Source organism: Ursus arctos, chromosome X, assembly GCF_023065955.2.
Source record: "Ursus arctos isolate Adak ecotype North America chromosome X, UrsArc2.0, whole genome shotgun sequence".
Taxonomy (NCBI): Eukaryota; Metazoa; Chordata; class Mammalia; order Carnivora; family Ursidae; genus Ursus; species Ursus arctos.
This window is the reverse complement of record NC_079873.1, coordinates 105,497,158-105,522,096: the sequence shown is the minus strand read 5'-3', so window position 1 is coordinate 105,522,096 and position 24,939 is coordinate 105,497,158. Positions and strand designations below refer to the sequence as shown.

The 24,939-nt window shown below is 41.1% G+C and overlaps 2 non-coding genes across 2 annotated transcripts; both read right to left on the bottom strand.

Annotated features, from left to right (window-relative positions):
• Positions 1–8,623: 8,623 nt before the first annotated feature.
• LOC113246833 (U6 spliceosomal RNA) lies at positions 8,624–8,728 on the bottom strand. Its single transcript, XR_003313078.1, has one exon. It is a non-coding gene; the product is annotated as a U6 spliceosomal RNA (small nuclear RNA).
• Positions 8,729–10,232: 1,504 nt separating this feature from the next.
• LOC113246834 (U6 spliceosomal RNA) lies at positions 10,233–10,338 on the bottom strand. The gene has a single exon (XR_003313079.1). It is a non-coding gene; the product is annotated as a U6 spliceosomal RNA (small nuclear RNA).
• Positions 10,339–24,939: the final 14,601 nt, after the last annotated feature.

Genomic DNA, 24,939 nt, shown 5'->3' with positions numbered 1-24,939 from the left:
GCCAAAATGGCCAGGTTGGAGAAATGTTTGGGCTTAGTGATGAGAAGGCCTGGGTACTCCCCTGACCCCATCAGTAAGTCATTGCACAGAGAAATCTCTGCCTCCGAACATGGCTGAGCCTGGCCAGGCATTTGTGAGGAGGGGAGGGAACCTGGCCCTTTTTCTAACCACCAGGGGCAAGTATAGGGGCTGTGCTCCTCCCCCACTAAACCAGGACCATTGCGTGCAACTTTGTTTGCAAATCAATTCACAGGTACCCAGATTCTTTAGTGATTAGAATGAATTGGACAAAAAACATCCTCCTACTCCTCTTAAATTAACTGAAAGCTGTGTAGTAATTTTGGTTGTGGGGAAAGCAGTTGGTTAGTGGTGGTAAAACAAAAAATTGTGATGAAAGTATAGCTTAATTCTTCTGGTTTTGGCCCCAATTCAAATGTCATTCAACACATTCACATTGTGACAGGCACTCTTGGAGCTGGGGACGGGCGAAAAGCCGGTGGAGTAAGATACAGGTACTGCTTTCAGCGAGCCCCACATGCTAGAGGGACATTATGTCACGAAGCGCTTGCGTTATGCTTGGATATGTCACAGCATCCTTGGTAGAGGAGAGGAGGGAGTGACTGATTTCCCCTGGGGGGGGACAGTTGGGCCTTGGCACATCTTCCTCAAGGAGGAAGATTTAGTTTGGGCTTTGAAGGGTGAGCTCCATATCCTTAGAAGGAGAAGCAGAGGGAAATGCATAGATGAACAGAATCAAAGAGGACTGAAGAAGCATGGTGTTTTCCAAAGCAGGAGGTGACCAAGTGAGGTTCACTAGTCCTGAGGCCATCGGAGGAGGGTTGGGGAACCATGGTCAGGTGGGTGGGTCAGTTTGAGGAGTTGTCTTTCATTTCTTGGACAGTAGGGAGCCATGGCAGGGTTTTAACAAAGAGCGTGATTCCAGATACTGTGGGGACGACTCGATCGGGTGAGGCCAGAGGCACAGGCAGTAAAAGAATTCGCACAAGACAGAACAACGGAGATAGAAGTTTATTGAGTACGCTGCAAGGGAGCAGTGGACAGGACAGCAAAGGAGACACTGCCAGAAGGCAGTGATCGGGGGCTGTAGGAAACAGGGGAAACTGAGGAGGTATGGTAATGTATGGTATTTTCTTTTTTTGGTACCTGTGCCTGGTTGTACGTAGCCCACTGGTCAGCTAGGGCCTATGGCTATTTTGAGGTGGTCACCAAGTGGGCCTGTTTGCATTTAGCCCGGTGCTCACTGTGGGCCCTTTGACCTTACTCAGGTGTCCATTGCTCAAGCCTGTTCCCTAAAAGCGGCCTTTACAGATATCACATCTGATTCGGAGATAGACCATTGGAACTTGCTGTGATGGATTGGATTTGGGTGAGGGTTATGCAGCGGGAGCTGTTAAGAATGACTCTACAGGGGCGCCTGGGTGGCACAGCGGTTAAGCGTCTGCCTTCGGCTCAGGGCGTGATCCCGGCGTTATGGGATCGAGCCCCACATCAGGCTCCTCTGCTGGGAGACTGCTTCTTCCTCTTCCACTCCCCCTGCTTGTGTTCCCTCTCTCGCTGGCTGTCTCTATCTCTGTCGAATAAATAAATAAAATCTTTAAAAAAAAAAAAAAAAAAAGAATGACTCTACAGTTTTCTGTCTTTTTAAAAAAGATTTTATTTATTTATTTGAGAGAGAGATAGAGAGCACAAGCAGACGGAGGGGCAGAGGGAAAGGGAGAAGCAGATTCCCCGCTGAGCAGGGAGCCTGATGCGGGGCTCGATCCCAGAACCCTGGGATCCTGACCTGAGCCAAATGCAGACGCTTCACTGACAGAGCCACCCATGTGCCCCTACAGTTTTCTGTCTTGTATGACTAGTTCTATTTACTGAGATGGGGAACACTGATCCTAGAACATCAGTCTCTTGAAAGACAGGCAAATAATTCTCAGGTTTTTAATAGAGCACATAAACTGCTTTTGAGGTAGGCCTCCCAGTTCATAGTCTGCAAAGAACTTTACCTTTTCGATTGTCCTTTATCAAGAGTGTAAGACCGCTGTAAGGCTTTTCACAAACACTACATAAACATTAAATTGAATTACACATGCTATTTATGAGGAATAGAATATTATTCTTGTTATTTGTTACGTATTTATGGAGTATGTGTCCTGACTTGAGTCCAGCTAATGGCCCACTAGGGAAGGGTGCTTTGGAGGTTGATGAGTTTTTCTTCTGATTCTGTTTCTAATAATTAAGCACACTGTTTAAGTAACAGGTTGTTCTTTGATTATAGAGTGTTCATGACCACTAATAAATGTACCCCATATTTAAATATACAAGTTGCACCTCTGGGAGGGCCTGGAGCTAAGGGCAGTCAGCCTTTCATATGCTAATACCTGAGATCAAGGCACACTAGATATTACTCAATCAAGCTAATATTTAGCTTTGGAAATTAAAGCATAAATTCATGAATTTGATTAGTGTTCTTCTCTCTGCATTGATATTTAACCATAATATATGTATGCACACAATGTTCCAAGATTTTTCCTTTTATTTTTTGACGATGTATGCTGTACTTGCTGCAGTATTTGTTGAATTCATGAATGCTATTGTTTTTCAGAAGAAAGCCATCCAAGAGGTGTTGTACTCCCAGTGTGTCTTCATGCTGTTTGTCTCCTTGTTTAAGTGAATGAACTTTGACATTCAAGGTTAAAGTGAAGCTTATCGTTTGGGGCACTCACCAGATACATGGGTGTGAGCTTGTCATTGGGGGCACTCACCAGATACATGGGTGTGCAGTGCATCTTAGACTTTTCATGGAACTTGCCTTCCTTTATGGTATCTGATCTTCCTGAGAGGACCTTATGTGGTGGCAAGGTCCAGGCTTAGCACCATTTTACAGGTGCTCAGAGAGGCCAGACGACTTGCCTAAGGTCACATGGCTAGTGCAGAACTGGGACTAGGTCCCAAGCATTCTGACTTCAAGAATATTGTTGATTTCCACTAGTTTTGCAACCTCCCTAGTTAAGCCATTGGATTAATGATTTTTAAAGTGTGAATTTGTAAGTCAGCTGTTTCCTCATAGGAAGTAATAAGTATCTCCCTTAGTATAGGTGAAGAGTTGTGGAAGGTTCGCTCTCCTCCTTGGAGTGTGTCAAACCCCCTTTGAAACATTCGTGAGTACTCTGCAGACAGGACTTCATAAGGGCTGTTTACTCTTAGCCTTTTCTAGCATGAGCTCCATTTGTTGATCTTCTCAGGAAACCTAGATGTGAGCTATGCTGTATGGTGTGGACCACACAGTGCTTGAAAATGAGAAAACCTCAAAGTAACAGGCAGGACTTTGGGAAATTGAAAGGTCTGCACTAAATGATTGTACTTTGAGGTGAAATTCACAAACAAAGTCAATCAACATGAAAAATCTGGAAACTCTCAGTGAGAGCTGTTTCATCTTTCTTTACGTTCCACAAGAAACAAGTTGGAACCTTTGGTGTGAAGTTCCAACTTATGTAATCACAGAAAGCATTTGAAGTACATCGAGCAGAGACACTATTGTGGCTGTCTGCGAGGGCATTTGCAGAGCCTCACTTTACTGTGGTTGTGTCTGAACCATCAGCATTAAGAAAAGGAATTGGGTGGGAATGGGGGCGGGGAGTGGGGTGGGCAGGAGGGCATGTGGCTTGCACATAGCCAAGAGTCAGCAACAATTAGGGAGATTATTTAAGTGAGGAGGTCCGCAGTCTTTCATTCAGGAAATGGAAGGTTTCTTTGGCCCCTCTTCTAATATGAGAATCATGTGGCTAATAAATTGAGTAACTTTTTACCAAGGTGGTATATATATTTTTGATCATTCATGTGATATTGGCACATAATTCATGTATTGATCTTAAGTTATTTTTGTTGTGTACGGGTTTTCATTCACGGACACGGCCCCTTTTAAAAAATTATTCAACCTATTCTGGGAGACAACTTCCCTGCTTTTTTAGATAAAGCAGCCGAGGGTATATGGAGAGTGGAATAAGGTTGAGGAGAACTGGAGATTGGGCTGGGAAATTACCTTAAGGTCAGGGGGTTAAAATAAATTAGGAGAAGCCACCTAACTTCTGAAAGGCTTGTTCCCTAGTTGATAAATAGGGATCAGTTAGACTTGCCTTGGGAACAAACTGTATTTACAGAGTTCTCACAGCTACATAAAAAGATTGGAAAGAAATCATCTGAAATGGCAGTATTTGCCCCTGGGTGGTAAAATTATGTTTGTATTGTTTCTCTGTTCCATTTTGTAAATTTAAAGCTCTTAAAAATAAGAAAACTAAACTAAATTTCTTTTTGAAAAGGAAATGTCAGAAGAAACAAGAAGGCTGGCTCTTTTTCAGCATTCTAATGGGAAATGATTATAGTGTTCTACAAAGCTATCGAAGGGGCTACATAGTGACGGAAGGTTTTTTGATTTCTTTCGGAAGGATTGTAGGGAAGGGCTTTGCTGGGGCTTCCAGATCCCACTGCTCCTTTCTAATGTGAAGGTGGCCTTGGGACCTTTGTCTTGAGTGGTGAACACCCAGCAAGCAGCCAGGAGCACCAGCAGTGGGCACTCCCTTACAGAGCACCTTTTGGATCTGGGGCTAACAATTGTCCTGCCTCTTATTCGGTAAGCTGTCAGGTTTGTGGGCTGCCAGCTGCCTTAGCTTTACCAAAAGGAGGCGGTTCGTTCATTCTTTTACTGTGTATTGTCAGCTGAATAAAGCAGCTTACCACAGCCTCTGGGACAAAAGCTCTCCATGAGGATTACACTGCCAGGTTGGAGAATGGCCCGTTCAATGCTGTCAAGCCTCACGTAGGGGCTGTGTTCCCCTGACCACCTTTATGCAAATCCCTTTTCTTTGTTGAAAGGCTCCCCCTGAGACAGAGGCCAGCTAAGCCTTTCTGGGCAGATACGCTTTGTGTAGGGCTGGGAGGGAGATCTCCCAGGTTAGGTGCTCCTGGGAAGAAAAGCTGATTGGAATGGTTTTGTAAATGCCATTGCTAATAAATTGAACACTGGCAAAAACTTCTTACAATTAAGATATTATTGACAAAGAAGAAATCATTCCTCAAATGGAACAGATTAAAGTGACATAGTTTGGGAGTGCTGCAATTGTTGATCTTTGACATTATGCAAAATATATTACGTCTGTATCTCTTGTTTCCAGTTCTCTTCATATCCTTCCTGATCCTGGCCTTCCTTGTTTTTGTCTGGAGTGGAGAAGCTGCTTCTTACTCCCTCCATCCTTCTAATGGAATGTTTTCAAGGTTTTATCTTCTCTTTAAGTAACTTCCTTAGGGCACTCCGAAGATTAGTGAAATTTCAAATATTCTCTGTGCACATGTCTTGTAAAATTGTGAACTCTCCCAAACTGGAAGAAATCTCCAAGTCATCCGTCCAAATATCTCTCGCGTCTGTGTGGTCAAATTGATCATTCATGTCAAATAAAGATGGGTTTTCTTGCATTTTCATTGACACCTAAGGATGCAAAAGAACCCCAAACTGGTGAATTTTCTCTCTAGATTTTTCCGTAACCCAGTTCCTTTTAGTAAAAAACGTCTCTGGCCTTATGATTTTCAACCACTCCAGCCCGCACTGCCTCCAGGCCCATTACGACTGACGGTATCTCATCCACCTCTTACCTTCTTCTATTACTCCGCCTCCTTCAGAGCATGTCTGACAGCCACCCTCTCTTGCAACTTTCTTCTCTTCCTTCTGTAACAACTACCTTCTGAACTCAAGCCTTTCCTCAGCCCGTCTGCTTGAGTTCCCTGCATCATCTCTCTTAGAGTTGGTTTGATCTTGGTAGTCACTTTCTCAGAAATTTGCAGTAGTGCCCAGCTATCCTATAAATTAAATAAAAGTGTTAACGTCTTCAGGTAGAGAACCCAGCCTGTCTGACAACATTGATTTTCCCATTTGATTCTTAGGCTCTTCAACGTTCCCACTACTTAATTTATTTTTTATAATAATATTTTTTTATTATATTATGTTAGTCACCATACAGTATTGCATGGTGCACTGGGTGTTATACACAACTAATGAATCATCGAACTTTACATCAAAAACCAAGGATGTACTGTATGGCCACTACTTAATTTTTAGAGAATTCTTTTGACAGTTATGTAGTCCTTCTTTGAAATAATAATTGTTATTTCTGTGTAGTTCTTTTAGTTTTAAGGGCTGATGACAACACTGTAGACACCCTGATATGCCCAGAAACCACAAGTGTAGGACTCAGATTCCTGAAAAAAGAATTCTTGCTTCCTTGGTAGCTTCTTATAGTAGTCAAGAAGAATGAACCTTACTAAATATGGACTAAGAATGACCTAAAATATTCCAGTATAACTTGTAATACTTCCAGGTTCTTGACTCAAATTCAGTATTTCTGTGACTTTATGTATGTTAATCTTCCTGTTCAGGAAGTTCTGCTATTAACAGTTCCAGTATCATTTTCTTTCGTTTATTTCACCAATTGGCTCTTAAAATTTTATTTTATTTTTTTAAAAGATTTTATTTATTTATTTGACAGAGAGAGAGAGACAGCCACCGAGAGGGAACATAGGCAGGGGGAGTGGGAGAGGAAGAAGCAGGCCCATAGCAGAGGAGCCTGATGCGGGGCTTGATCCCACAACGCCGGGATCACACCTGAGCTGAAGGCAGACGCTTAACGACTGAGCCACCCAGGCGTCCCAGCTCTTAAAATTTTAAACTGAACTGAAGGGTGAGAAAAATTACCTATCAGATTCTTAATTAAATGATTCACTAAGACCTCTTTAAATGTTTCCCTTAAAATATACATTTATGTAAAGAGAGGGCTCCACATATGAAGTCACCTCTCCTACATTGTTTCCTACATATTTTTCTATAAACTCAGTCATTCTTTTCCTGAACCCTAGGGTCTCTGGAGAGAAGAGCAAACTCTTGTCACAGTCCTCACCCAACTGAATGTGATTTATTCCTCACAGTTTTACAGGCTATGTTCAGACAATCATGGCTTGTTGAGAGGCACTAACCCTGTTCCTCCACAGAGGGGAGAGACTGGCAACACATGACTTTCATACAGTGCCAACGAGGGCAGGTGCCATCGGGGTCCCAGAGAGAGGATCAGAAAAGCACTCTTGGAGAAAGGGCTTTGGAGAATGTGCCTTTGAAGGATAGATGTGTCTTCAATCAGTAAAGACATGGGGAAGGGCATTCCAGGCCAGGAGACTGTCATTGAGCAAGGGCAATGGGAGGCAATGAAGAGTGTGTGTCTTGGTAATGGCGAGTACCTCCTGGCATTCAGAAGATGTGAGCAGTGGTGTGGCTCATGATCCCTTCAGTGCATGCTTGTTGTGCTTCTACTCTATGTCAGGTGCTATGGACAGGGAGGAGTGAGACCAGATTCTGGCCTCGTGCTCCTACCCAGTGGAGGCGGTGGACCAGCAAGGGCTGGAATAGTGATCAGGAACCCTAGAAAGTGGCAAGTGACCTGAGACAGTAGTAGACAGTGAGCTCCTTGGAGCTCGTGGAGGAAGAATATGAGGAGAGCATGCACAAGAGAGCATTCTACACAATTCTGGAAAAACTTGAGAAAAATGCTATATTTTGGATCCAAACGTGTATATCCAGATCCTCAGATACCTTCTGCTTCATAAAGGCTGTGGGGTATATTTGCCAAACATCAGAAACAGATTTCTGTTTTGGGACCATATTCTTTGGTTATGCAGAATTGGTACTGCTCAGATGGTACAACGATCATGTGTCCCTCAGAGAAGGTGGGAATACTGCCTGCCTAACACGAAGCAAGTCCGTAGCACCTGTTAGGAGAAATTCATGAACATCAACACTTCTGTATCTAGGATTACACATACAAGTTCTTCTTAATGGTACATAAAAGAGAGTTTGTATAGAGGCAAATCTTAACGTCACCTTTAGGGGTTATATCAAGGCCACTCGATAAGACAGCATCGGAGAAAGCTCAGTCCCTTTGGTGAAGCAGGATTGAAGGGGGCTGGAATTAGGAGGAGACTAAGGAAATTTGTCTTCATGTAGAAGCTAGAAGCAGTTTAAGAACCTTCTTGAGTGAGGAGCAAACCTACTTTCTCTACCCCAAAGCATTGCTATGAGAATCATGGCACTGTATGGAAAACTAGGTTCTAACCTGGAAAGTCTTGGTTGTTGAAAAGGATTCTCATTTTTATTTTAAATGTACAGTTACGTGATAACTGACTTCCCTTGTGTTGATAGAAGGTGTATTTTTGATCTAGAAACATTTCTTTCTTTGATGGTCATCTGGATAGACTATCTACTGTCCAGAGACAACATTCATTAGTTTTTTCATCTCTTGTTCTTAGGTAAGAAAACAATATTTATCTTTTAGACTTTTCTTTTATACCTATCTTTTATATTTTACTGAGCACTTATAATCCGATGGAAGTAAGAGTCTTCGGTGCTTCGAAACTGATCAGCAAGTCATAAGTGATTGGGGGAAATCCAAGTAATGACTTGCATTTTAAGTAACACCTGAATTAATAATTCACACAATCAAGACATGCTCCATCAGGCTTAAAGCACAGGTCAAGATGTAACATCAAGTAATCACAGTCAATTCTTTTTTTTTGTTTTCATATGGAATGCTTCACAGATTTGCATATCATCCTTGTGCAGAGGCCATGCTAATCTTTGTAATTGTTCCAGTTTTAGCATATGTGTTGCTGAAGCAAGCACCACAATCGAATCTTAACAGCAGTGAATTGAATGCATGTGAAATTGTATAGCACAAATAAAAATATCTGTTTACATATGTCCTTGATTTTCACCAGCTACAGATTTAAATTCAAATAATATTTTATCTGAAGAGATTATGGGGCACCTGGGTGGCTCAGTGGGTTAAGCGTCTGCTTTTGGCTGAGATCATGATCCCGGGGTCCTGGAATCAGGCCCCACATGGGGCTCCCTTCTTAGCGGGGAGCCTGCTTCCCCCTCTCCCTCTGCCTGCCACTCTGCCTGGTTGTGTTCTCTCTGTGTGTGTCAAATATCAAATTAAATCTTTAAAAAAAGAAAAAAAAAGGTAGTCTACTTGGTCACTCTAAATGTGGCATTCTACCAATTTCCTGAGAGAATTGTAAAGTGAAGTGAAGAAAAGATGTTTTTGGTTTTGATAAATTGTAGATTTTGGATCGAGGGGGTGTGTGTGTGTGTGAGTGTGTGCATGCGCACACACTCACATGCAAACTCAGCTGGAGAACAAATGCAAACAGAACTGAACTTGAATGTTGATTTTTGCATCTGATTTTATTTTTATATAGGCATGTATATGATCATATTCTTTCATGAATGAAAACTCAACCTGCATATTTGCCTTGAACTGTGATGTATAAAATAAAATGTAGCATACATTTTTTGCAATAAATGTAATTTGGTGTTTAGATTCTCTGAGAACCTTGATACTTCTGTACTGAAAAATGAACAGATGTGGAAAGTCTGTTTATAAATCTTAAGATGTAACCATTATACTCTTTCTCACCCATTTCTTTCAAAAGGTGCATTTTCCCAGGGATGCAGCTGGTCAATTCCACAAATATATTTTCTTTTTTTTTTTTTTTAAGATTTTATTTATTTATTCGACAGAGATAGAGACAGCCAGCGAGAGAGGGAACACAAGCAGGGGGAGTGGGAGAGGAAGAAGCAGGCTCATAGCAGAAGAGCCTGATGTGGGGCTCGATCCCAGATCGCCGGGATCACGCCCTGAGCCGAAGGCAGACGCTTAACCGCTATGCCACCCAGGCGCCCCTCCACAAATATATTTTCAAAGATTGCATGGAACTTACATGTCTCTCATGCCAAATTGCTCATTTTATAAAAATATCTTAATAGAAACACAAATCATCCTTGTGCAGCCTTGAAATTCCATACTGGGAATATTTCCTTAATATAGAAATTCCACTGTGGTGGTTAAACCTGGTGAACAGATTTTACCTTGTTTCTGGCTTCAAAGTTATTTAGATGCTAAGTATTAATTAAGCATATTAATTTGGCTCATATTAAAGTGGCTCATACTATGCATGAATTAGAACATTTTCTTACACAGGTAATTCTGAGTGCATAGGTAATTCTGAGTGAGACACATTTGTACTGCATGATCATTGCAGTTGTTTTTTATGTTAGAAGAAAGTCTTTTCTTCCTTAAAATTTTTAAATTTCAGCTTTACTGAAATATACTTAAAATATGAAAATTATGGAAAGTTACATGAAGTTGGGTGTCATCCTTGCACAGGGGCCATGCCAGTCTTGTCTGTGTCTTCTAATTTTACTGTATGTGTTGCCCAAGCGAGCATTGCTTTCAGTTGTTCTTTAAAAGAAAGATTAGATGTGAACACTTTATCCCTAGAGTTGTGTCCCAGGTGTTTGGGCAGACTTTGTTGGGGACTTCTTGGGGATCATCTTGGACTGAAACCAATGAACCAGTCAAAAATGACCTCTCTACTTACCACATTCATTTTCCCCTGGACCCTTCATAATTTTTCAGGGGATCCCAGACTGGTGTTTGCATCCCAAAGCTCATGAAATATTTATTGTTAGGTTTCCAAAGCTTCCTTTCTGTCATTTGTAAGCTAAAATGTTTCTTTCATTGAAGGTCCTTGAGGATGGAAGGTAAAGCAAACCAAGGACTCAGTAAAGTCATCTTGAAGATTCCCAGCGTTCCTAAAACCTATGAAAAGCCCTGAGATGTCCTGTAGTCAAAAAAATCTGCTTCACTATATTTAACTCAGGATTTTCCAAATGTACCCAACCAAAGAACACTTCATTTTTATAATTGCTTCAGATCTATTAACATCCTTTAGTGGTATTCCTTGAAAGCAATGACCTTTAGGAAGGTCTAGGTTACTTGTATTAGCCCATTTAATGCATGTAAGCAATGGCATCTGAACCTGGCATTCTCAAACTCCCCAGGAATAAGATTTACCAGTCATCTCTGAGCAAGAAGATTAGCAGCAGTTAATCACAACTTCAGACTTCCTAGGATAACTGGCCATGAATGTTTGCATTGATTTAGGGTCCAGCGGGTTTGAAGGTAGCAAAAACTCCTGTGGTATCTCCAGTAGGTTCAGAAAATGGCCTTCTAGGCTTAGCACTTTCTTTGCTGCAGAGACAATGGAAAACAATGACCAGCCCCCAAAATGAAGAATGAGATTTGTTGGCATAGTCCCCTCTGCTCTTAGATGCTATTGCACAGGGATGATATTCACCAGAGATCTCTCCCCCTCTCCCTCTGTATTGAGTGGCTTTGAGAGGATGGACTGTTGAGCCATTAGGGTCACAGACCAAATCCAATTCCATGTTTCCGAGAACCCATCTTTTTCCACTGCGGAAAATTGAGTTTGCAAGTTTTGACAAAATAACTTTTCTTTGAAGAAATGGTAAAAAGTAATTAACCATTGTGCAAAAAATTTTAAATCCTTGGCATCAAGTTTCAGTGGACTTTATTTTCAATGAATATGATTGGAATTTTATTTAATATATGATTTTGAAAAGTCAGTTTCTGTTTATATAGCACATAAGGTAGATCTAATATGGATGGTTTAATAACAAATGTTTGTTTTATGAACCAGTAGAGACTCATAATTAAAAATCTTGAAAGTTCAACATAAGCCTCTTATTAAGTGTGGTGTATCTTGTCATTTTTATAAAATTTTTGAATTAAGGGAGTGACTAGAGTAACCTTTAGTTTCTGTAAGTTCGAATATAATGTGCGATGAAGCTTTTCCCCTGCATGAGTAATAATAGAAAAGTAAAGTGTTTCATAGATCTATAGAACCCAAGTAAAAGTTGAGTTTTTACTCAGCTTTTGTGAGGAGCTGTAGGAATAACTGTAGGAAGCCTACAAACTTCAGATGTTTTAGGGAAGGAGGCAAACTGAAATGATCATGAGAGTAACATGGGCATAATCTTGATTGAACTCTAATTTTTTACATAATAATTTGCACATTCCACTGTTTTAACCAATATTAAAGCATGGTTACTTCATTTACTAATTTATTTACTCATTCAGTAACAATTTTGGGGCAAAAGTGAGGATGGGAGGTCCAGAGGAGATGTGCAGGCAAGAAAGAACGTCTCAGTTAGCAGCTCAGTCTAAGAGCAAGATTGACCCTGGCAGTGTGGTGTGTCCCCCCAGAAGTGCCTACTGTGGTCCTGGACCCAGTGACAAGCCTGGGGAGCCGGGGTGCTGAGTCATGCAACATCCACTCTTTGCTCCTATGTACCAGCTTTCAGGCATCCAGGACCTCTACACATGTGTGGCCATTTTCCTGGGGTCAGTGGTTTCTTGCAGAGAAAAAGAAGGAAAGGAAGAAGGAAGGAAGAAAAGGAAGGAAGGGAGGGAGGGAGGGAGGGAGGGAGGGAGGGAGGGAGGGAGAAAGTGAGCTTATCTTCTAGATAGGGAAGGGAAGGAGTGAGCTTATCTTCTAGAATCTTGGAGGCTATACTTAGTGCTTTGCATTATTTTTATTGTTAGACAAGGTTAAACACATTGATTTCCCAGAATGGATTGAAATTGAAGTTCTCTTGAAATATAATGGATCAAACTAGTTTTTCATTGATAATGGTTTGTTCTTTCCTCCATAGCAGTTTCAGGTTTACTTTCTCTGTGGCTCTAAGGATGATAGCCCAAGCTTTCTACTAGCTAGGGAACCCTGAGTTTCACTGTGGCAGAGTTCAGGGGGTTACATTTAAGAAAAAGTATGATCACTTTAACCCAGGTGCTCCCCTGCTACCTGTAACATCAGGTCCCAGCTTCTTTGCCTCTGTTCCTGTGTTCCCTCTGTGCCCCTCATCTCTGTTCCTTCTTCTCAGCTTCCAGAACATTTTATGTGAATTTAAATTTTCCAGTTTCAACCTTGTATTCTGGTTAGCTATCTGTTTACAAGTCTGATCTCTCAAAGGGCAATCCATACCAACTTCATCTCTTTATCCCCCAGAGTCTGCCACGGAGTCCTCACTTAGAAAATGTCTATCAAGTGTCTAATAAATAAATGGGATTTAACTTACATACAGCCCTTCAGGAAAGATGTGTTGTCTGATGGAGGGAAGCATTCCTTTACTTCCACAATTGAATGTCTACTTTTTACTAAGAGCTCTCTGGGAAAGAGAACCAGGCTATTGGGATATAGGAGCTTCTCCTTGTTGCTCTTCCCCTTTCACATCTTCCCTGTACCCCTTTCCTTATAGACGAATTATCAATTACACCTTTTGAGTTTCTCATTCTTCATCTTTGGTAAATTCTTGGGTTGATCCTTTTATAGATAAAACAATATTGGAATATGGGGACTAAGTGATGAAAAAAGGGAGAGGAAAAGAGTAAGATAGAGGAAGAAAGTGTCCATTGATTAAGCCTGGAAAGAGAGGCATTGCACAGCCAGTCCTGTTTGCTCAGTTTTGCACAGTACCAGTGAGTAGCTAAAATAAGTAGGACAGAGTTATGATGTATGAAGGATAGACAAGGAAAATTTTCTGTGTAAATAGCTGACTAGGAAAACTTCAGGGACAGTAGTCTCAACAATGTTTTCTTGGGTCTTGAGTGAGTCTAAGAGTGTTAGCCTTGGTTTGATGCCATTATCCTTTTGAATAATCACAGCAGCAAACACACAAGGGGGCTTCGATAGAGTTCTTGGGTAGGATAGAGGTGTGACAGGGGGTTGGAACCTATCATCTCCAACCACTGGAGGGAATCAAGGTGGAAAGGAGTGGATGGAATGCACTTCAAGATTCTTGCCCTTTACAAAGCCACGAGTGCTCCTGCACTTCAGCCTTGGTGCTATCTAGAGTCTTGAAGTACACCAGACTGTCACTCTTTGCTATAGACCAGAGATTCTCAAATACTCAAATCTTGTGTCTCACAAATTACTGTCAAGGGACTGGGCTCTCACCAGGATAGAAACCAAACTCCCCTATGTTTTTCAGCAAAGGACATTGATGTGTTTAGATGGTTTGTCAGCATATTTATGATTTTTGGTGAGTTTCAAGGACATGATCAATTGCAGAAAGGTTATTGGACATAAATGTGATTGCTACAGAACTTCAAAGTAATTTGTCAATAGGCTGGGGAACCAAAAATGGAAGAAACATGAGATGTTTGTGCTTACTTCTAGTCCGCTGGAAGGTCACGGGTGGAGAATGGAGGTGGGGAGGGTGGGAGGAGGGTAGGTGGGAGATGACACGTGACATGTGCAGATGGGCAAGAGTATTGACAGAGGGCCAATATCAAGTCATGGAGAGGCGGTACACTAGTGAGTGAATGCTCAGGCACTGCCACTGACTCTCAGGGTGGCTTTGGGAAAGTTAGCTAACCTCTCTGGACTCTATTTTTCTCCTGTGTAAAATGGGGATGGTAATAACAGAATCCTGGATTTAGTAAGTGTTTAATAAAGGTCACTTAACGTTATTACTGTGTTAAACTTTTTTGAAAAATCTTCTATCTTCCTACTACTATAAAGCTAAATTCAGTAAATGTGGTTGAGTCTGGGCCCTATCCCAATGGGGCTTTATTGCTTAAATGTAAAAATAACATTGTAATGAGGTTATTTTCATCTTCACAGAACTCTTAGAGCAAGGGGCCTTAAGACAGATTCTGAGCAAACTCCACCCCAGTTTCTTCATGATTTCAGAGTAGAGATAGAAACATACCCTTAAATTGAAAGTTTGCAATATTTTTCAGTTCTGTGTGGGGGTTTTTTGGAATTTGCAGACTGTTTTAACTTAATGAAATCCTTTTTGTTTATTTAATTTATTTATTTTTAAAAATATTTTATTTATTTACGAGAGAGAGAGCACAAGTAGGGGGAGTGGCAGAGGGAGAGGGAGAGGGAGAAGCAGACTCCCTGCTGAGCAAGGAGTCCAATGCTTGGCTCCATTCTAGGACCCTGGGACCATGACCTGAGCCGAAGGCAGACACTTAATCAACTGAGCCACCTAGGCGCCCCAATGAAATCCTTTTTAATTGAGGGATTATAACTATCGGTTTAAATGCCTCTTCCTTTATTGACTGTCACCTTCACGAACGCAGAGACTATGTCATCCTCGTCCCTGGATTCCCATGCTCAGCATTGCCACGCATGGCACAGGGTAGGCACTGCATGAATGCAAATAAGTGCAGTGTTTTAGCTTTTCAAGTTAGGTGCTTTCATCTGTCCTAGTTCTAAAAGAATTCAGACTAAGTCTAGGGAAAATCAAAAGAAGATCTAAAAAAGATAGGATAGGGGCGCCTGGGTGGCACAGCGGTTAATCGTCTGCCTTTGGCTCAGGGCGTGATCCCGGCATTACGGGATCGAGTCCCACATCAGGCTCTTCCGCTATGAGCCTGCTTCTTCCTCTCCCACTCCCCCTGCTTGTGTTCCCTCTCTCACTGGCTGTCTCTCTCTGTCGAATAAATAAATAAAATCTTTAAAAAAATAAATAAAAAATAAAAAAGATAGGATAAAAACCTATTGGTGCTTCCCTATTATTTCTCGCTAGATTTTTTTAAATGTCAATTAGGAGAATATTATACATTTCATGGATTAATAGAAAATCGAGGTTGGTGTAGAGTGGCATAGCTAGAAATGTAGAGATTTTGAGCAATAGCTTTAACAGTACAAACTTTTCAGTTATAAGATGACTAAGTTTGGAGATCTAATGCACAGTAATGTGACTGCAGTTAAGAGTACTGCACTTTATACTTGAAATTTGCTGAGAGTAGATATTGTTTTCACCACAAAAAAAGATAATTATGTGAGGTGATAGATGTGTTAATTAATTTGATCGTGGTAATCATTTCACAGTGTATATGTATATCAAATCATCACATTGTATGTATGTGTGTGTATATATATATATATATACACAGTGTTATGTGTCAATTATACCTCAATAAAGCTGGAAAAAATAGAATTCTCCAAATCCCACAGTCACTCTCATTGCTAAGCAAAGACTAGCCCTAGGAATAGAGATTGAAGAAATCAGTCAGGGAAAGATAGCACCAGACAAGACATCCGGAAGAAAACCAGTACTGTCCCCATGAATCTTCCATCATTAAAGCTCCTTTTCTGCATCTCAGGGGTGAAGCTTCTATAGGGATTGATTTCTGTGTTTAGTACTAGGATATGCTTTGGGAATATTGGAAACCATTAAGTTCTACAGGCTGACTGAATTCTACTTAAAATCCTACAAGTCTTGTTTGTCAACTGGATATCTATAGGGTTCATCGGTGAGATTTTGTAGTCTAGCTATCGTGGCTAGCAGAGATAATGTGTACATCGGAGCAGCAGAGACTTAGGGTCAATTCTGCATTTCTAGGAAGTGAAGTCCTTCAGAGAGGACTTGTTCTTTTAGTGGAAATCAAACTAATGTTGAACTTCCCTTTGCCTGTTGTGGGTAGAGCTAGCCCTGGACAGTTAAAGAGAGTGTGAGACAGTACTTTAGCCATCAGGTATGAGAAACTTGGAATCCGTTTATCTTGCTAAATGCTTCCATAGGCCATTACCATCTTGCAACCCTTTGAAACAGCTTAAGCCACAATGGGGTTGGTGAAGCTCACATAAAATTCACTTTGGACATTGAATAAGCTGGATTTCTCTGGAAGCATTTCTTCTCTAAAATCGTAGGACTCTTAAAGACCACATCCCTTTGATTTTTGGCATTCTGAGTTCCCATTTCCTTTCTTCTATCATCTGGGTGTATAGGACCATATTCTGTCACTGTGAACTTAGCAAAGAGAAAGGAGAACTATGAAGGTGAAGTAGTTGGCACCAGCTCTCACAGAAGAGGTAGCTTGAATTCTCTATATCCTCTTTTGTACTTATGCACATTTAATTGGATCAAACAAATATCCAGTAATTTGTACATAGGGAGAACAGTTCTAAATATGCTAGGGTGTAGAAAGCAGAGGAAGACTACTTTGCCCTGAGGAAGCTTACATTCCAATGCACACAGGGCACATTTTATACAGGGTCTTCAAAGAAAAGACTTGGGGGGAAATCTGGGAAGGCTTCCTGGAAGCAGTGATGGAAGGCAGTGTAGTAGTTTTTAACTCACAACACCAGACTCCCAGGATTCAAATCTCAGATGGACCACGTACTAGTTGGGTGATCTTGGGCCAACCCTTCTGTGCCTCAGTTTTCTGAGAAACTGAGATGACAACATCAGAGCCTACCTCACAGAGGTAATGTGAGAATCGAGTAAATTACTTATTGGAGAGATCAGGGCCTCTTTGTAAGTCTGGGATGGTGGGATACCCAGGGGAGGACTTTAGGAGTAGATACAAGATTAGCTTTGTGTATTGGATTGTGTTGGCTGCTACATGAGGATAGACTGAAGCAGGGTAAGAGTGGAGACCAATGAGGACAGGGTGGTTGTAGGAATTGAGGTGAAGGGATTGAGCCTGAGGTCTGGCATGGAAGACAGGCAGAAGCAGGGAATCATGAGCCACAGTGCAGAGGTGGGCTCCATAGCTGGGCCATGGATGCTGATCAGATGGGCCCAAACGAGGGCAGAGAAAGAAGAGGAGTATGGAAGGAAACTTGGCAACTTTCATTTGTAAGAGTAGAGTTTTGACACTCACATTTGAGGAGTGTTGACATGTAACTGGGTAAAGATGAAGATTTTGGACTTTCTACTCCTTTTAGAGGATTATTTTACAATATGGTGGAAATTTAATTCTGGAGAACTTCTGTTGTTGCAGCCAAAGGAAGTAAGTGTTGAGTTCTCTTGATAAATGAGGAAAGGAAAGGAACAAACATTAAATGCCTCCCTGTTGCTGATCAGCTGAATTCCTGCATAGCCGTGGGATTCCGGATGGGACAGGCTTGTAGAAGAGACACTCAGTTTGACCACTGACGAGGAAGCACATTGCTCAGGGGCTTCATATACAACTCAGGCAAAGGTGGGAGATAGGATGTAGAAGATTGTAACCAAATGGGTAGCTAGAAAGCTCAAAAGTTTCCCATTTGTTCATATGCTGTCATCTATATCAGGTGGGCTTCCAAAATAGTTTAGAGAGCTGCCAGAGTAATCATCTCAGGGCTTAATAACGGAGATAGTGGGTAGTGGAGTAAGACAGGGCAAGCTCATTTCCCCTGAGGTTTGAAAAGCAGCACAGAAAAGATGATAAAGCCAATGTTTATGGACTGATTTGAATCCCAGTTCTGTCAGGTACTAGCTATGTAACCTCAGACAAGTTACTTCAACTCTAATTGAAAATTTTTTTTCCAGTTTTATTGGCTCATATGGAATTTAAGAAACAAAACAAAGAAAAATAAACAAAAAGCCAAACTCTTAAATACAGAGAACAAACTGGTGGTTGCCAGAAGGGATTGGGGAGAAGGGTGAAATAGATAAAGGGGATCAAGAGTACACTTACCGTGATGAGCACTGAGAAATGTATAGAATTGTTGAGTCACTATATTGAACACCAAATGCCAATATAATACTGTATGTTAATTATACCCCAATAAAAAACAATGGAGAGAAGTTAGTCATTAGTTAAAAAATGTTTTATTGAGATATAATTGACAAATAACATTGTATAAGTTTAAAGTGTACAACATCATGATTTATGTATATGTTGCAAAGTGATTACCACTGTAAGTTAACATCCATCACATTACATAGTCACAATTTTTTAATTGTAATGACAGCTTTTATTATCTACTCTCATGGCAACTTTTAAATATACAATACAGTGTTGTTAACTATAGTCACCACACTGGACAGTACACCTCCAGAGCTTATTTATTTTACAGCTGGAAGTTTGTACCCATATCCTTCACCCCCATCCCCCACCCAGAGCAGCGACCAATCTGCCGTTTCTATGAATTTTTTTTTTTTAAGATTCACATGTAAGTGAGATCATACAGTGTTTGTCTTTCTCCATCTTATTTCATTTAGCATAATGCCCTCAGGCTCCATCTGTGTTGTTGCAAATGGCAGGGTTTCCCTCCTATTATGACTGGGGAGTAGGATTCCATGTGAGAAGTGGGAGTAATAGCCCCTATCGCCCCGGGCTGTTGCGAGGTTTAAACGGCTTTGAAAGACACAGAACCCAGCAAGTAAGTGACATTGTAAGCTCCATGGTTGTTAGTGGTTGTGGCCCCATGCGCGCTGCAGCTGTCCCACTCTAAGTCCTCAGCCTCTGTGCGCTGAGCTCCTTGGGTCTTCTAACCCCATGCTTCCTGAAGGCTAGTGTGTGTGGGAATGACCAGAAGTCTTGTAGCACGAGGATTCTGATTCAGGAGGTCTGGAACAGCCTGAGAATTTGTTTTCAGGCAAGACCAACACTGCTGGGCTGGGGGCCACACTTTAAATAGCAGAAGTCTAATTGGCACCCCTTCTTTCAGCCTTAGCTTCTTTGTAATCATCTAACCCACCCCCAGGGTGATCTTTATAAAATATCAATATCCATTACATCTCTACAGAAATATCAGTTCGAGTCATAGCACCTCCAAGTGTTCCCATGTGACACTAGAGTACATCAAATTCACAATTCTCCTCAGCCTGATATTCAGAGCTCTTTGCTTCTGGCTCCAACCTACCTTCCTAAGCGTTCCTGATTTCAATCACACTGTGTTGCATGCTGAGCAGGCCTGGCACTTAACTTTTGGTTTTGCTTTGCCTTTCTTATTGTGGTAGTAAAATACACATAACATAAAATTTACCATTTTAACCATGTTCTACGCATGCGACTGAAGGGCACTAAGTACATTCACACTGCTGTGCCCCGTCACCACTCTCCATCTCCACTTTGTCATAGTCCCAAACCGAAACTGTGTACCCATTAAACAGTATCACCCGTTTTTCCTCCCCTCAGCCCCTGGAAATCACCGTTTTACTTTGTTTCTTAGAACACTTTGCTATCTGTTATTTCAGTGGATCAGTGAAGTGGTGCTATTATTATTCCCATTTTACAGGTGAGGAAACTAGGGCCCAGAAAGGTCAGGTGACTTGCCCAGGTTCACATGCTAGGCAGCAGTGAAGACGATTTCATGTCGCCATACCATGATGTTCCACTGTGGTGCCTTTACTCGGGCTTTGTTTTCTGCCTCTGGTGTCCTCTCCTCTCCATCTACTGCCCGAGGTCTTTTGGATCCATTGCACAATTACCTCAGATGCCTGTGAAGCTTCTAGTCCAGTACTGATAATTCCCTTGCCTTGAATCAGTGGATTTATGTAGATGTCAGTCTTTCCCATAAGCTTGTGCGCTGCTAAGGCATAGTGGGCACAGGGATTGAATGAACTGCTGAAATTTCAGAACTGGCAGGACCATGGAAAGACTTTATAGATGATCCAGAGATTTAACTGGAGTATATCTAAGATGAGGAATTTAATGAATTGCTGCTTTCTTTCAGGGACATGTTCAGTTTTTACCGCACCATATAGAAACTGCAAATATCCTGCCAGAATGTTGAAGGATGTAAGAAACCTTTTGCTTCTTAGTATTGCCTCAGACTAAGAGAACATGCCATACAGAATTCCCCAAAGTGCAAAACCAGTAAGAGATGTACTTGTAGATCGAACTTTCTCTATCGATCTGAGTTTGCCTGCTTCTTTATTTCTTTCTCTTTCTTCCTTCCTTTCTTTTCTTTCTTTCTTTCTTTCTTTCTTTCTTTCTTTCTTTCTTTCTTTCTTTCTTTCTTTCTTTCTTTCTTTCTCTTTTGCCTGTTTGTCTTTTAGGAACAGAATAAAATTAGCAGGATGAGAGATGTTCAGCAACCTTTGACTGTTCATCAGCATTTTGCCAGGTAGCACTCAGTGCTTTTTCTTTAACTGATTCATCCACCAAACATTTATTCAGCATAGGTTTTCTGCCAGGAACAGTTTGGGGTGCTGGGAATACAACAGTGGACACAAATCGCCTGACCCTGTCCTCAGAAGGGACGGCAGAAGGTGCACAAAATGAACATCAGCTTTGGTCTAGGAAAGAGTGGACATTTTACTCGTGGAGGTATGTGTGCTCTTATGCAGATCGCCTCATTTTCTTCGGTGCCTGGCTTCTCCACCACCTCACCCAGACCAAGGCCCATGCCTGTGCAGTGAGCACTTGCTGAAAGAACTCAGGTTCGAGAAAAGAAAAGCCATTCTCTGGGGATGATGCAAAAGAATCAGAAAGCCTGATCCTGTTTCTGGATGTCTTTTGGGGCATGACTTTGCCTCGCCCTTTCCTGGTTTATGCAACATAGTACTTGGCACACATGTTACCTAATCCAGTCTAGGTTAATTTTCATTCTTAATTTTATCCGTTGGAAAATCATGTTCCCTTAAGATGGGTGAGTAACTGATGAAATAGAGTCTTACAAGATGTAATTTTTGAAGAAAGTTTTGATTGAAAATAAATTGGAAAATTCCGTGGCTTGTTTGATATATTTATGACATACACATTTAACATCATTACTGTCTACATGGGAATTATGAATATTTCATTCTTTCTTACTGTTTGAATATCTTTAATAAACCTTATATGAGTAAGAGATGATGACTTCATTCAAATTGATGAAGCATGCCATCATGCATTTCCCCCTATAAACTTAAAAAAAAATCCCCAGAGTCATACTGAGGTTTGAAAGACCACTTTCCTTTATGTGAGCAATTGTTTATAAAAAAAAAAAGTGTGCGTGTGTACATCTCTCTCTCTGTATAAAGGGAGAGTTGGTCTTTGATAACACACAGCAAATTTTATAACTACAAATATAAGGTATGATTATCTTCCACAAAGGCATTTTAAATACTTTGAGGTTTTTATTCTAAAATAAATAAATATTATAACCAGAGTAATAGCCCAAGATGGATTCACTGTTACATTCTGCTTTTCTTCAGACCCTATCTGGTTTTCTTTAGAATTCCATATAAACATTTTAAATGATGTTTACATGAGCCAAACACTTTCTGGCCATTATTGGTCCGTGAAGGCCGCAAGGGTTTCCTTCTCTCTGTCAGTCCAGCCAGGCTGACTGACAGATTGGCTGGGGGCGGGGCGGTGGGCAAACTGATTGGCGGAGCCCAGTGAGGGCTGCCACTGAGCTAGGACTAAATCTGCTGGCTAGCTGTCTAATTGGGCCCCCCAGTGACTGCCTGAGATTAGGCAGCCCTACAGAGAGGGCAGTTGTTTTTTGGTTACAGAGCCCTAACTAGTTAACTTAGGCCTCTTCAGATGTGGCAGGGTGAAGATGTGCTCTCTTTCTTGCTGTATCTTTCTTTTTAAGAAATGTATTTTTCATGATTGCATTTGGTTATCACCAGAAGCTACTGGTGACATTTTCAACTGAAAATGCTAGAACTCCTGATTCGTCTGTTGCTCTTTACGTGGCACTTTTAGGAGCCCTGCTCTTTTACTCTCTTCAGATTTATTTCAACCCCTCGACTGCTGTACTTTTTCTTGGTGAACCTCCCCTATCCCTGCCTCCAACTTGTTAGTCAATCTTTACATTAAGGTCCAACATTCAAGTACTTTTTCTGGCCAATATCCTTAGTGCCTCTTGCCTTCCTTGATGCTCAAGAAAACTCCAGGCAAAGATCAATCTGATCATCTCCCTCGTCTGTTCCTACATGTGGGCTGTTTGCTGCTCTGGGGAAGATCTTGCTTCTCTGCAGCTTAGTACCACTCTAGAGCCATGCTCTTCTACCTCACATTCATGATGAAGACATACATTAGGTGGCATGATAGCCCAACTCAGTCTCTGGCCTGAGATGCCACTTACTTGTGCCATGTTAGATTTATCCAGCTGGTCCACTGCATGGTGATCGATCTCAGGTTTCTCTCATTCTTGTCACAAGTGGCATCAAGAAACCTCTGTATTGGGGCGCCTGGGTGGCACAGTCGTTAAGCGTCTGCCTTGGGCTCAGGGCGTGATCCCGGCGTTCTGGGATCGAGCCCCACATCAGGCTCCTCCTCTATGAGCCTGCTTCTTCCTCTCCCACTCCCCCTGCTTGTGTTCCCTCTCTCGCTGGCTGCTTCTCTCTGTCAAATAAATAAATAAAATCTTGGGGGGAAAAAAAGAAACCTCTGTATCGCCAGTTGTTTGCCTTCAATTCCCTCCCTGAGAAGAATGCTTCTTACTTACAGTCTTTCAGGTTGTATACTGCTGCTAATATTAATATCTCTAATTAAAGCTACAATGTATTGGGTGGCTACTATGTGCCAGACACAGGGCTAACCACTTTTAAGTCCATTAACTTAATTCTCACAGAAACTTTGGCATGTAGGTATTATAAATCAGACTTTACAGTTCAGGTAATTGAGACTCATAAAGATTAAGGAACTCACAAAGACCACACAACTAGAAAGGGATAGACTTGGAATTTGAACCCAGGTCTAGTTGATTTGAAGCCCAAACTCTTCACTGCTCAACCATGGCTTCTGTGTTATTTTTGAGAGGTGTTTCTTAATTTCGAATGTTACACATATAATGAACTTAAGAAAGGCAAAACAATTCTGGAAAACAATAAAATAGTTTAAATTAAAAAAATATGTTTAATCACATATTGTTCCATCAGCCAGAGACGCTTTTGAATGTTTTCTTTCCCTAGTCCTGTTTTCTACACAGGATTTTATTTGTTCCTGTGTGTATCATGTTTAACATGATTGGGCTAATATAACATATACAATTTTATGACCTTCTTTTTCACCTATATTATAACAAGTATTTTTCATAATGCAGATTCTTTACAAACATGCTTTTTAGTGGCCTCTGCACTGATTAAAAAACACATGGAAAATCCACTGGGTAATGTCGCAAATGCAGAGACTTTCCATGAAATAAGAAATGTAATCTCAGGAAGAAGGATAAAGGGAGCTCGACTCCTAGTGGTGGACCAATATTACTCTATTTCAAATTGAAAAATGCAACAAATGTAGACATTTCACATGGAGCTTCATTAAAATTCAACTTTATAAATCCTCCACCAGAGCAAGCAAGGTGGATGAGTCTGAAATTGTGGAAAATTTGTTGGAAAGGTCATCATCAGCCCTGAGATATGTAAGTAAATTCCTTGAATTACAATGCTGTATGTCGGTCGTCTTCATTCTGATGTTTCTACTCCTCTAGGTTTGCATCCAAAGAAAGTCATGATCTTGCTCCTCTGTTGCCCCTCAGCGCTTTTTCTCCCGTCTACAGCTGCAGGGTGCAATAACTATGAGCCTAGCTGAGTCCTGAAATAGTTCTACAGGATGTGTTCGCTTTGATTCTAATTCAGGATTAAGACTTTAGTGTCATTTAGTCCTTATCTGTTTCTACTGGGAGATGATGGCCCATGTTTTCTGTGTGTCACACAGGCCCTAGATGTGGCCCCAGGTAAATGTTTCAAGATTAGGAATTTAATGAATTGACAGAACTATAGCTTTATAATAAGCCTCGGTGTCTAGTAGGACACATTCTTTTACACTGTCGTTCTTCAAGATTATCGTGAATCTTTCTGACTCATTGCTCTCCATAGGAATTTTGTAATTAGCTTCTGAAGTTATATAGAAAAGTAAATCTAGACAAATCTACCAGGTTTTGACCACAATTACATTAATTTGTAGATTAATTGGGGGGATCTGATAGATTTATGATATCAGGATTTCCTGTTCAGGGATATGCCATATTTTTCCATTTATTTAGATCTTCTTTTGTCTGCTTTAATAAAGACGTTATTTTCTATGTAATGTTTTAGCACATTTTTGTTAGATTAACTACTGAGCACTGTATAGTTTCTTTTTTTTTAAGTAGGCTAATAGTTTTTTTTATTATGATATGTTAGTCACCATACAGTATATCCTTAGTTGTTGATGTAGTGTTCCATGATTCATTGTTTGCGTATAACACCCAGTGCACCATGCAGTACGTGCCCTCCTTACTACCCATCACCAGCCTAACCCATCCCCCCACACACCACCCCTCTAAAACCCTCAGTTTGTTTCCCGGAGTCCACAG